The sequence below is a fragment of the Oncorhynchus mykiss genome, chromosome 25, assembly GCF_013265735.2.
Source record: "Oncorhynchus mykiss isolate Arlee chromosome 25, USDA_OmykA_1.1, whole genome shotgun sequence".
NCBI classification, from domain to species: domain Eukaryota; kingdom Metazoa; phylum Chordata; class Actinopteri; order Salmoniformes; family Salmonidae; genus Oncorhynchus; species Oncorhynchus mykiss.
The window spans coordinates 16,407,572-16,417,723 of NC_048589.1; positions in this window are offsets into that span (position 1 = coordinate 16,407,572).

The window sequence follows — 10,152 nt, forward strand, 5'->3', positions numbered from 1 at the left end:
CACACTCTGCCATAGAGAACACACTCTGCCATAGAACACACACTCTGCAATAAAAAACACACTCTGCCATAGAACACACCCTCTACCATAGAACACACACTCTACCACAAAACACACACTCTACCACAAAACACACACTCTACCACAGAACACACACTCTACCATTGAACACACACTCTACCACAGAACACACACTCTACCATTGAACACACACCTCTACCATAGAACACGCACTCTACCATAGAACACACACTCTACCACAGAACACACTCTCTATCGTGGAAAACAGATCCAGAGAAGTTTGACCATTGTGGTGACAACATGACTCACCTTTCTGAGAAACAAAAAAAAGAAGTACCAAAACACCTTTCCTCTGAACAGCTACATTATCGAAAAATGCTGCCTTTTCTTTTCATGTCAATGCATGTGGGCGCAACAACAACAACAAAAAATATGCTCAGGGTAGGCTATACTAAATGCACACAGTGCCTGTGATTTTTTAACTGTTCCTACATAGCAATACAAGTATTTTCCTGTATTTCTGTTCTCCAAATCAAACCATATGCAGTGCAGGGAGGGTTAGGGTGGCTCAGGGTAAGGCAGGGACAGGCCTGGTTTTAATAGTGAGAAAACATCAGTGGTCCTGTAACAGAGACCTACAGACGATTAAGCGTTATTGTGCTTTGAAATGATAAACATTCTTCTAGTCCAGGAGCGGTGTTCATAGACTGGTCTACAGCTGCACATGTTGAGTCTATAGTCTAAATGTGATGCATTTTGCTTTATGAGAAAGTTCACTGTAAATGAGCTAATGGTTTGTTTATGTGTGATGGAAAGCTCCTGTATACAATGTCGAAACTCACACCTTTGGAAGTGACAACCTAGAATGATAATTGTGTTTGAGGTTTCAACAGAAATGAGGACTCCCTGCAATAAAAGAGAAAAAGACAGAAGCCAACAACTGCCCCCACTTGAAACTGCGAGGAGAAACGGATTCTCTCTAAGACGCGCGCGCACACACACGCACGCACGCACGCATACACACACGTACACACACACACACACGCACGCACGCACGCGCGCACACACACACACACACATGCACACACGCGCGCACACACACACACACACACACACAAGCTGTGTGTGCAGTAGCCCTTGGCACATAGCTACATGCAATGCCCCTGCAACAGTTTCCTGGTGTTAACACCTCTCTATCTTTCTCACAGAGGCTGGTACAATGATCCTCTCACACCCGTCTTCTTATCAGTCCTGCCTGAGAGTCTGAACCATTATCAGATCTCTGCTGAGAGATGGAGAAACTGCCAACCAACTGATTATGCTGTTTGTTTACACACGTTGTCTAATCCACATCCACATCACATCGAATAAAGGAAATTAATGCAAGTTTAAAGAATGACAAGTTATTGATGGGTGTTAGACTTAGCCAAATACATTTAAACTCAGTTTTTCACAATTCCTGACATTTAATCCAAATAAAAAGTCCCTGTCTTAGGTCAGTTAGGATCACCACGTTGTTTTAAGAATGTGAAATGTCAGAATAATAGTAGAGAGAATTATTTATTTCAGCTTTTATTTCTTTCATCACATTCCCAGTGGGTCAGACGTTTACATACACTCAATTAGTATTTGGTAGCATTGCCTTTAAATTGTTGAACTTGGGTCAAACGTTTTGGGTAGCCTTCCTTCCACAAGCTTCCCACAGTAAGTTGGGTGGATTTCGGCCCATTCCTCCTGACGGAGCTGGTCAGGTTTGAGTCCGGTTTGTAGGCCTCCTTGCTCGCACATGCTTATTCAGTTCTGCCCACATATTTTCTATAGGGTTGAGGTCAGACTTTGTGATGGCCACTCCAATACCTTGACTTTGTTGTCCTTAAGCCATTTTGCCACAACTTTGGAAGTATGCTTGGTGTGACGACCCTTCCACTCTGTCTGCCGAAATCTTTCTCTTTGCTCTTGTTTTCCTTAATAGGATGTCGGTGGGCGGAGCTGGAAGGGTCGTCATGTGAAATGGGACACACCTGGGCTGTGTCCCAGGATAAATGCACCTCTTCCCCATTCATTGAGGAGACTCTCTCTCCATGCAGACACAGACAGATTTTGGTTTTGGCATTTTTGTGGCTATTTGATTTGTTTGCGTTGGCACCTTTCAACACCCCTCATTATCACATGTATACACGCGACCACTCACTTACACTACTGACTACGGACTAAACACACACCAGTGTTGATTGTATTAACTTTAATTCAGTTAATAAATATATTTTGTTGTTCTTTACCTCCACGTTGTCTCCCTTTTTGTTACCGGCTTTGAGCCGGTTCATGACATTGGGGTCATTGTCCATTTGGAAGACCCATTTGCTACCAAGCTTTAACTTCCTGACTGATGTCTTGAGATGTTGCTTCAATATATCCATGTGATTTTCCTTTCTCATGATGCTATCTATTTTGTGAAGTACACCAGTCCCTCCTGCAGCAAAGCACCCCCACAACATGATGCTGCCACCCCCGTGCTTCACAGTTTAGATGGTGTTCTTTGGCTTGCAAGCCTCCCCCTTTTTCCTCCAAACATAACAATGGTCATTATGGCCAAACAGTTCTATTTTTGTTTCATCAGACCAGAGGACATTTCTCTAAAAAGTTCGATCTTTGTCGCCATGTGCAGTTGCAAACCCTAGTCTGGCTTTTTTTATGGAGGTTTTTGAGCAGTGGCTTTTTCCTTGCTTAGCGGCCTTTCAGGTTATGTAGATATTTGACTCGTTTTAGTGTGGATATAGATACTTTTGTACCCGTTTCCTCCAGCATCTTCACAAGGTCCTTTGCTGTTGTTCTGGGATTGATTTGCACTTTTCGCACCAAAGTACATTCATCTCCAGGAGACAGAACGCGCCTCCTGTTTATGCTAGCGTACAATTGTTTGTACAGATGAACGTGGTACCTTCAGGCGTTTGGAAATTGTTCCCAAGAATGAACCAGACTTGTGGAGATCTGCAATTTTTCTCTGATGTCTTCGCTGATTTCTTTTGATTTCCCCATGATGTCAAGCAAAGAGGCACTGAGGTTGAAGGTAGGCCTTGAAATACATCCACAGGTACACCTCCAATTGACTCTAATGATGTCAATTATCCTATCAGAAGCTTCTAAAGCCATGACTTCATTTCTGGAATTTTCCAAGCTGTTTAAAGGCACAGTCAACTTAGTGTATGTAAACTTCTGACCCACTGGAATTGTGATACAGTGAATTATTAGTGAAATAATCGCTGTAAACATTTGTTGGAAAAATTGTGTCATGCCCAAAGTAGATGTCCTAACTGACTTGCCAAAACTATAGTTTGTTAACAAGAAATTTGTGGAGTGGTGACTCCAACATATCTGCATGTTAACTTCCGACTTCAACTGTAGGTACATGGGCGATTCCAGTGTTATGGACATTACATTTGCACGCAAATTCACAAATGTAATTTCTTAAAGAATGGGGGGTAAATCCAAGATATCGGTCTTCAAAATATTGGCATGTAGGAGAGATAAAACAAATAAGAGTGATGTATGTTAGATGAGGCTACCCTCATCTCATATGTATATACTGTACTCGATACCATCTACTGCATCTTGCCTATGCCGCTCTGTACCATCACTCATTCATATATCTTTATGTACATATTCTTTATCCCTTTACACTTGTGTGTATCCTGGCTGAATGGCGGATCCTGGCAGACTGGCGGATCTGGCTGCTCCATGCAGACTGGCAGCTCTGGCTGCTCCATGCAGACTGCCGGCTCTGGCTGCTCCATGCAGACTGCCGGCTCTGGCTGCTCCATGCAGACTGGCGGCTCTGGCTGCTCCATGCAGACTGGCGGCTCTGGCTGCTCCATGCAGACTGGCGGCTCTGGCTGCTCCATGCAGACTGGCGGCTCTGGCTGCTCCATGCAGACTGACGGCTCTGGCTGCTCCATGCAGACTGGCGGCTCTGGCTGCTCCATGCAGACTGGCGGCTCTGGCTGCTCCATGCAGATGGCGGCTCTGGCTGCTCCATGCAGACTGGCAGCTCTGGCTGCTCCATGCAGACTGGCAGCTCTGGCTGCTCCATGCAGACTGGCAGCTCTGGCTGCTCCATGCAGACTGGCAGCTCTGGCTGCTCCATGCAGACTGGCAGCTCTGGCTGTTCCATGCAGACTGGCAGCTCTGGCTGCTCCATGCAGACTGGCAGCTCTGGCAGCGCTGGACAGGCGGGAGACTCCGGCAGCGCTGAACAGACGAGAGACTCCGGCAGCGCTGAACAGGCGGGAGACTCCGGCAGCGCTGGAGAGGAGGAAGGCTCTGGCAGCGCTGGAGAGGCGAAGCGCACTGTAGGCCTGATGCGTGGTGCTGGCACTGGTGGTACTGGGCCGAGGACACGCACAGGAAGCCTGGTGCGGGGAGCTGCCACCGGAGGGCTGGTGCGTGGAGGTGGTACTGGATAGACCGGACTGTGCAGGCGCACTGGAGCTCTTAAGCACCAAGCCTGCCCAACCTTACCTGGCTCGATGCTCACTCTAGCCCGGCCGATACGAGGAGCTGGTATGTACCGCACCGGGCTATGCACCCGCACTGGAGACACGGTGCCTGCCCGGTCTCTCTAGCCCCCCGGTAAGCACAGGAAGTTGGCGCAGGTCTCCTACCTGGCGTTGACATACTCCCTGTGTGCCCCCCCCAAGAAATTTTTGGGGCTGACTCTCAGGCTTCCATCCACGTCGTCATGCTGCCTCCTCATACCAGCACCTCTCCGCTTTTGCCACCTCCAGCTCTTCTTTGGGGAAGCGATATTCTCCAGGCTGTGCCCAGGGTCCTTTTCCGTCCAAGATTTCCTCCCATGTCCAGAAAACTGGATTTCGCTGCTCCTGCTGCCGCTGCCTGTCACCATGCCGCTTGGTCCTTTTTTGGTGGGTGATTCTGTTACGGTTTTCTTTCTCCTCTTCCTCTGAAGAGGAGGTGTAGCAGGGATCGGACCAAAATGCATCGTGGTTATTTTGATTCATGGTTCTTTAATAAAGAAACTACACATGAACAAACTAACAAAACAAGAAACGTGAAAACCTAAACAGCCTTATCTGGTGCAAACAAACACAGAGACAGGAACAATCACCCACGAAACACTCAAAGAATATGGCTGACTAAATATGGTTCCCAATCAGAGACAACGATAAACACCTGCCTCTGATTGAGAACCACTTCAGGCAACCATAGACTATACCAGAAAACCCCACTAAGCCACAATCCCAATACCTACAAAAAAAACAAGGCAAAACACACCACATAATAAACCCATGTCACACCCTGGCCTGACCAAAATAATAAAGAAAACACAAAATACTAAGACCAGGGCGTGACAATAAGGACAAAGTGAAACAGGCTTTTAGACATTTTTGCACATTTATAAAACATAAAAAACTGAAATACCTTATTTAAATTAGTGTTCAGCAGGGTTGGGGAATATTATTGCATTATTGTGCTTTGAAATGATAAACATTCTTCTAGTCCAGGAGCAGTGTTCATAGACTGGTCTACAGCTGCACATGTTGAGTCTATAGTGTAAATGTGATGCATTTTGCTTTGTGAGAAAGTCCACTGTATGCAATGTCGAAACGCACACCTTTGGAAGTGATAACCCAGAATGATAATGGTGTTTGAGGTTTCAACAGAAATGAGGACTCCCCTACATGTAAGGGATTACAAAGAAATGGTAACTGTAATTCGTTAGTGGTTACATTTAGTGGTTACGTTTAGTGGTTACATTTCTCCATGTCTCTCCCTCAGCTTTTTGCCAACAGAGACGGGGCGATGATTGTGTTATTGTTTCATTTGTGGATTTGCTCTTTAAACAGCTGCATATTATCAAGATATCAAAGTGTCACCAACAAAAAGGTAAACAGTAGGTCTATATCAAATGCAGCACATGGCATTCATTTTTCACATGTAAATATCACTTTCAGTAGTGCTCAAAGCATTCCATTCCATGAGAGCAGCATTTATTTTTCAACTCAAATCAGTGAACCCAATCAGTCCTCCATGACAACAAAACATTAACAGCAGAGTAAGGCTGGCTAATAAGTCTTTAGTTTTGGGTTTGTGCTCAGGTAACACAATTTGGCTAATCTATATTTCCATAATTTAAAGTCCTATTCTTAAAGATCAAGGTGCATATCATTTATTGGAATGACTGGAATTCTGATAGACTTTGGTTTTTAATGTAAAGATATAATTTAACGTGTTATTATATGTAGTAGAAATCGATGGGTTTAGAAGAAGCCAACATAACCAACCCATAAAGTACAATTTAACATCCATATATGGCCAGCTATGTAAACTTTAACATTGATTTATCCTGCAATAGATGTTGTTCAATTGGTAACATACATTATTTTCTTTTTCTAATGCCTCTAAAGGGGAAAGTCATCTAAAGTAACTAAATGTAATCAGATTACATTACTGAGTTTGTGTAATCCAAAAGTTACGTCACTGATTACAATTCTGGACAGGTAACTAGTAACTGTAACAGATTACATTTAGAAAGTAACCTACCCAACCCTGGTATTCAGACCATGTTATGAGACTGAAAATTGAGCTCAGGTGCATCCTGTTTCCAATGATCATCTTTAAGATGTTTATACAACTTGATTGAAGTCCACCTGTGGTAAATGAAATTTATTGGACATGATTTGGAAAGGCACACACCTGTTTATATAAGGTCCCACATTTGACAGTGTATGTCGGACCAAAAAATAAGCCATGAGGTCGAAGGAATTTTCCGTAGAGCTCCGAGACAGGATTGTGTCGAGGCCCAGCATTGAAGGTTTGCAAGAACACAGTGGCCTCCATCATTCTTAAATCAAAGAAGTTTGGAACCACCAAGACTCTTCCTAGAGCTTCCTAAACTGACCAATCGGGGGAGAAGGGCCTTGGTCAGGGTGGTGACTAAGAACCTGATGGTCACTGACAGAGCTCCAGAGTTCCTCTGTGAAGATGGGAGAACCTCCAGAAGGACTACCATATTTGCAGCACTCCACCAATCAGGCCTTTATGGTAGAGTGGCCAGACGGAAGCCACTCCTCGGTAAAAGGCACATGACAGCCCACTTGGAGTTTTCCAAAAGGAACTAAAGACTCTCAGACCATGAGAAACAAGATTCTCTGGTCTGATGACACCTAGATTGAACTCTTTGGCCTGAATGCCAAGCATCACTTCTGGAAGAAACCTGGAAGCCATCCCTACAGTGAAGCATGTTGGTAGCAGCATCATGCTGTGGGGATGCTTTTCAGCAGCAGGGACTGGGAGACAAGGATCGAAGGAAAGGTGAATGGAGCAAAGTAAAGAGAGATCCTTGATGAAAACCTGCTCCAGAGCGCTCAAGACCTCAGACTGGGGCGAAGGTATACCTTCCAACAGGACAACGACCCTAAGCACACAGCCAAGACAACGCAGGAGTGGCTTCGGCACAAGCCTCTGAATGTCATTGAGTGGTCCGGCCAGAGCCCGGACCTGAACTCGATTGAACAACTCCGGAGAGTCCTGAAAATAGCTGTGCAGCGGCGCTCCCCATCTAACCTGCAGATCTGCAGAGATGAATGGGAGAAACTCCCCAAATACATGTGTGCCAAGCTTGTAGCATCACACCCAAGAAGACTGGACGCTGTGATCACTGCCAAAGGTGCTTCAACAAAGTACTGAGTAAAGGGTCCATTCTGTAAGACATTAAAGTTGTGAACTTGCGTGCGAATGTAATGTCCACAACACTGGAATCACCCATATACCTAAACTCAGCAAAAAAAGAAGCGTCCTCTCACTGTCAACTGTGTTTATTTTCAGCAAACTTAACATGTGTAAATACTTGTATGAACATAACAAGATTCAACAACAGATGTAAACTGAACAAGTTCCACAGACATGTGACTAACAGAAATTGAATAATGTCTCCCTGAACAAAGGGTGGTCAAAATCAAATATAACAGTCAGTATCTGGTGTGGCCAACAGCTGCATTAAGTACTGCAGTACATCTCCTCCTCATGGACTGCACCAGATTAGCATGTTCTTGCTGTGAGATGTTGCCCCACTCTTCCACCAAGGCACCTGCAAGTTCCCTGACATTTCTGGGGGAAATGGCCCTAGCCCTCACCCTCCAATCCAACAGGTCCCAGATGTGCTCAATGGGATTGAGATTCGGGCTCTTCGTTGGCCATGGCAGAACACTGACATTCCTGTCTTGCAGAAAATCAAGCACAGAACGAGCAGTATGGCTGGTGGCATTGCCTATTGCGGACAGTCTGAGCACTGATGGAGGGATTGTGCGTTCCTGGTGTAACTCGGGCAGTTGTTGTTGCCATCCTGTACCTGTCCCGCAGGTGTGATGTTCAGATGTACCGATCCTGTGCAGGTGTTACAGGTGGTCTGCCACTGCGATGACAATCAGCTGTCTGTCCTGTCTCCCTGTAGCGCTGTCATAGGCATCTCAATTTATTGCCCTGGCTACATCTGCATTCCTCATGCCTCCTTGCAGCATGCCTAAGGCACGTTCACGAAGATGAGCAGGGACCTTGGGCATCTTTCTTTTGGTGTTTTTCAGAGTCAGTAGAAAGGCCTCTTTAGTGTTCTAAGTTTTCATAACTGTGACTGTAATTGCCTACCGTCTGTAAGCTGTTAGTGTCTTAACGACCGTTCCACAGGTGCATGTTCATTAATTGTTTATGGTTCATTGAACAAGCATGGGAAACAGTGTTTAAACCCTTTACAATGAAGATCTGTGAAGTTATTTGGATTTTTATGAATTATCTTTGAAAGACAGGGTCCTGAAAAAGGGACGTTTCTTTTTCTGCTGAGTTTATATAGTCTATTTCCCATCATTCTAAATCCTCTGGGAATAACTTGTCGTTCTTTAAACTTGCAGACCACTCCGGAATACTACACTGCGTTAATTTCCTTTATTCGATGTGATGTGGATGTGGATTAGACAACATGTGTAAACAAACAGCATAATCAGTTGGTTGGCAGTTTCTCCATCTCTCAGCAGAGATCTGATAATGGTTCAGACTCTCAGGCAGGACTGATAAGAAGACAGGCGGGTGTGAGAGGATCATTGTACCAGCCTCTGTGAGAAAGATAGAGAGGTGATAACACCAGGAAACTGTTGCAGGGGCATTGCATGTAGCTATGTGCCAAGGGCTACTGCACACACAGCTTGTGTGTGTGTGTGTGTTTGTGTGTGTGTGTGTGTGTGTGTGTGTGTGTGTGTGTGTGTGTGTGTGTGTGTGTGTGTGTGTGTGTGTGTGTGTGTGTGTGGTGTGCGTGCGTGCGTGTGTGTGTGTGTGTGTGTGTACGTGTGTGTATGCGTGCGTGCGTGCGTGTGTGTGCGCGCGCGTCTTACAGAGAATCCGTTTCTCCTCACAGTTTCAAGTGGGGGCAGTTGTTGGCTTTTGTCTTTTTCTCTTTTATTGCAGGGAGTCCTCATTTCTGTTGAAACCTCAAACACAATTATCATTCTAGGTTGTCACTTCCAAAGGTGTGAGTTTCGACATTGTATACAGGAGCTTTCCATCACACATAAACAAACCATTAGCTCATTTACAGTGAACTTTCTCATAAAGCAAAATGCATCACATTTAGACTATAGACTCAACATGTGCAGCTGTAGACCAGTCTATGAACACCGCTCCTGGACTAGAAGAATGTTTATCATTTCAAAGCACAATAACGCTTAATCGTCTGTAGGTCTCTGTTACAGGACCACTGATGTTTTCTCACTATTAAAACCAGGCCTGTCCCTGCCTTACCCTGAGCCACCCTAACCCTCCCTGCACTGCATATGGTTTGATTTGGAGAACAGAAATACAGGAAAATACTTGTATTGCTATGTAGGAACAGTTAAAAAATCACAGGCACTGTGTGCATTTAGTATAGCCTACCCTGAGCATATTTTTTGTTGTTGTTGTTGCGCCCACATGCATTGACATGAAAAGAAAAGGCAGCATTTTTCGATAATGTAGCTGTTCAGAGGAAAGGTGTTTTGGTACTTCTTTTTTTTGTTTCTCAGAAAGGTGAGTCATGTTGTCACCACAATGGTCAAACTTCTCTGGATCTGTTTTCCACGATAGAGAGTGTGT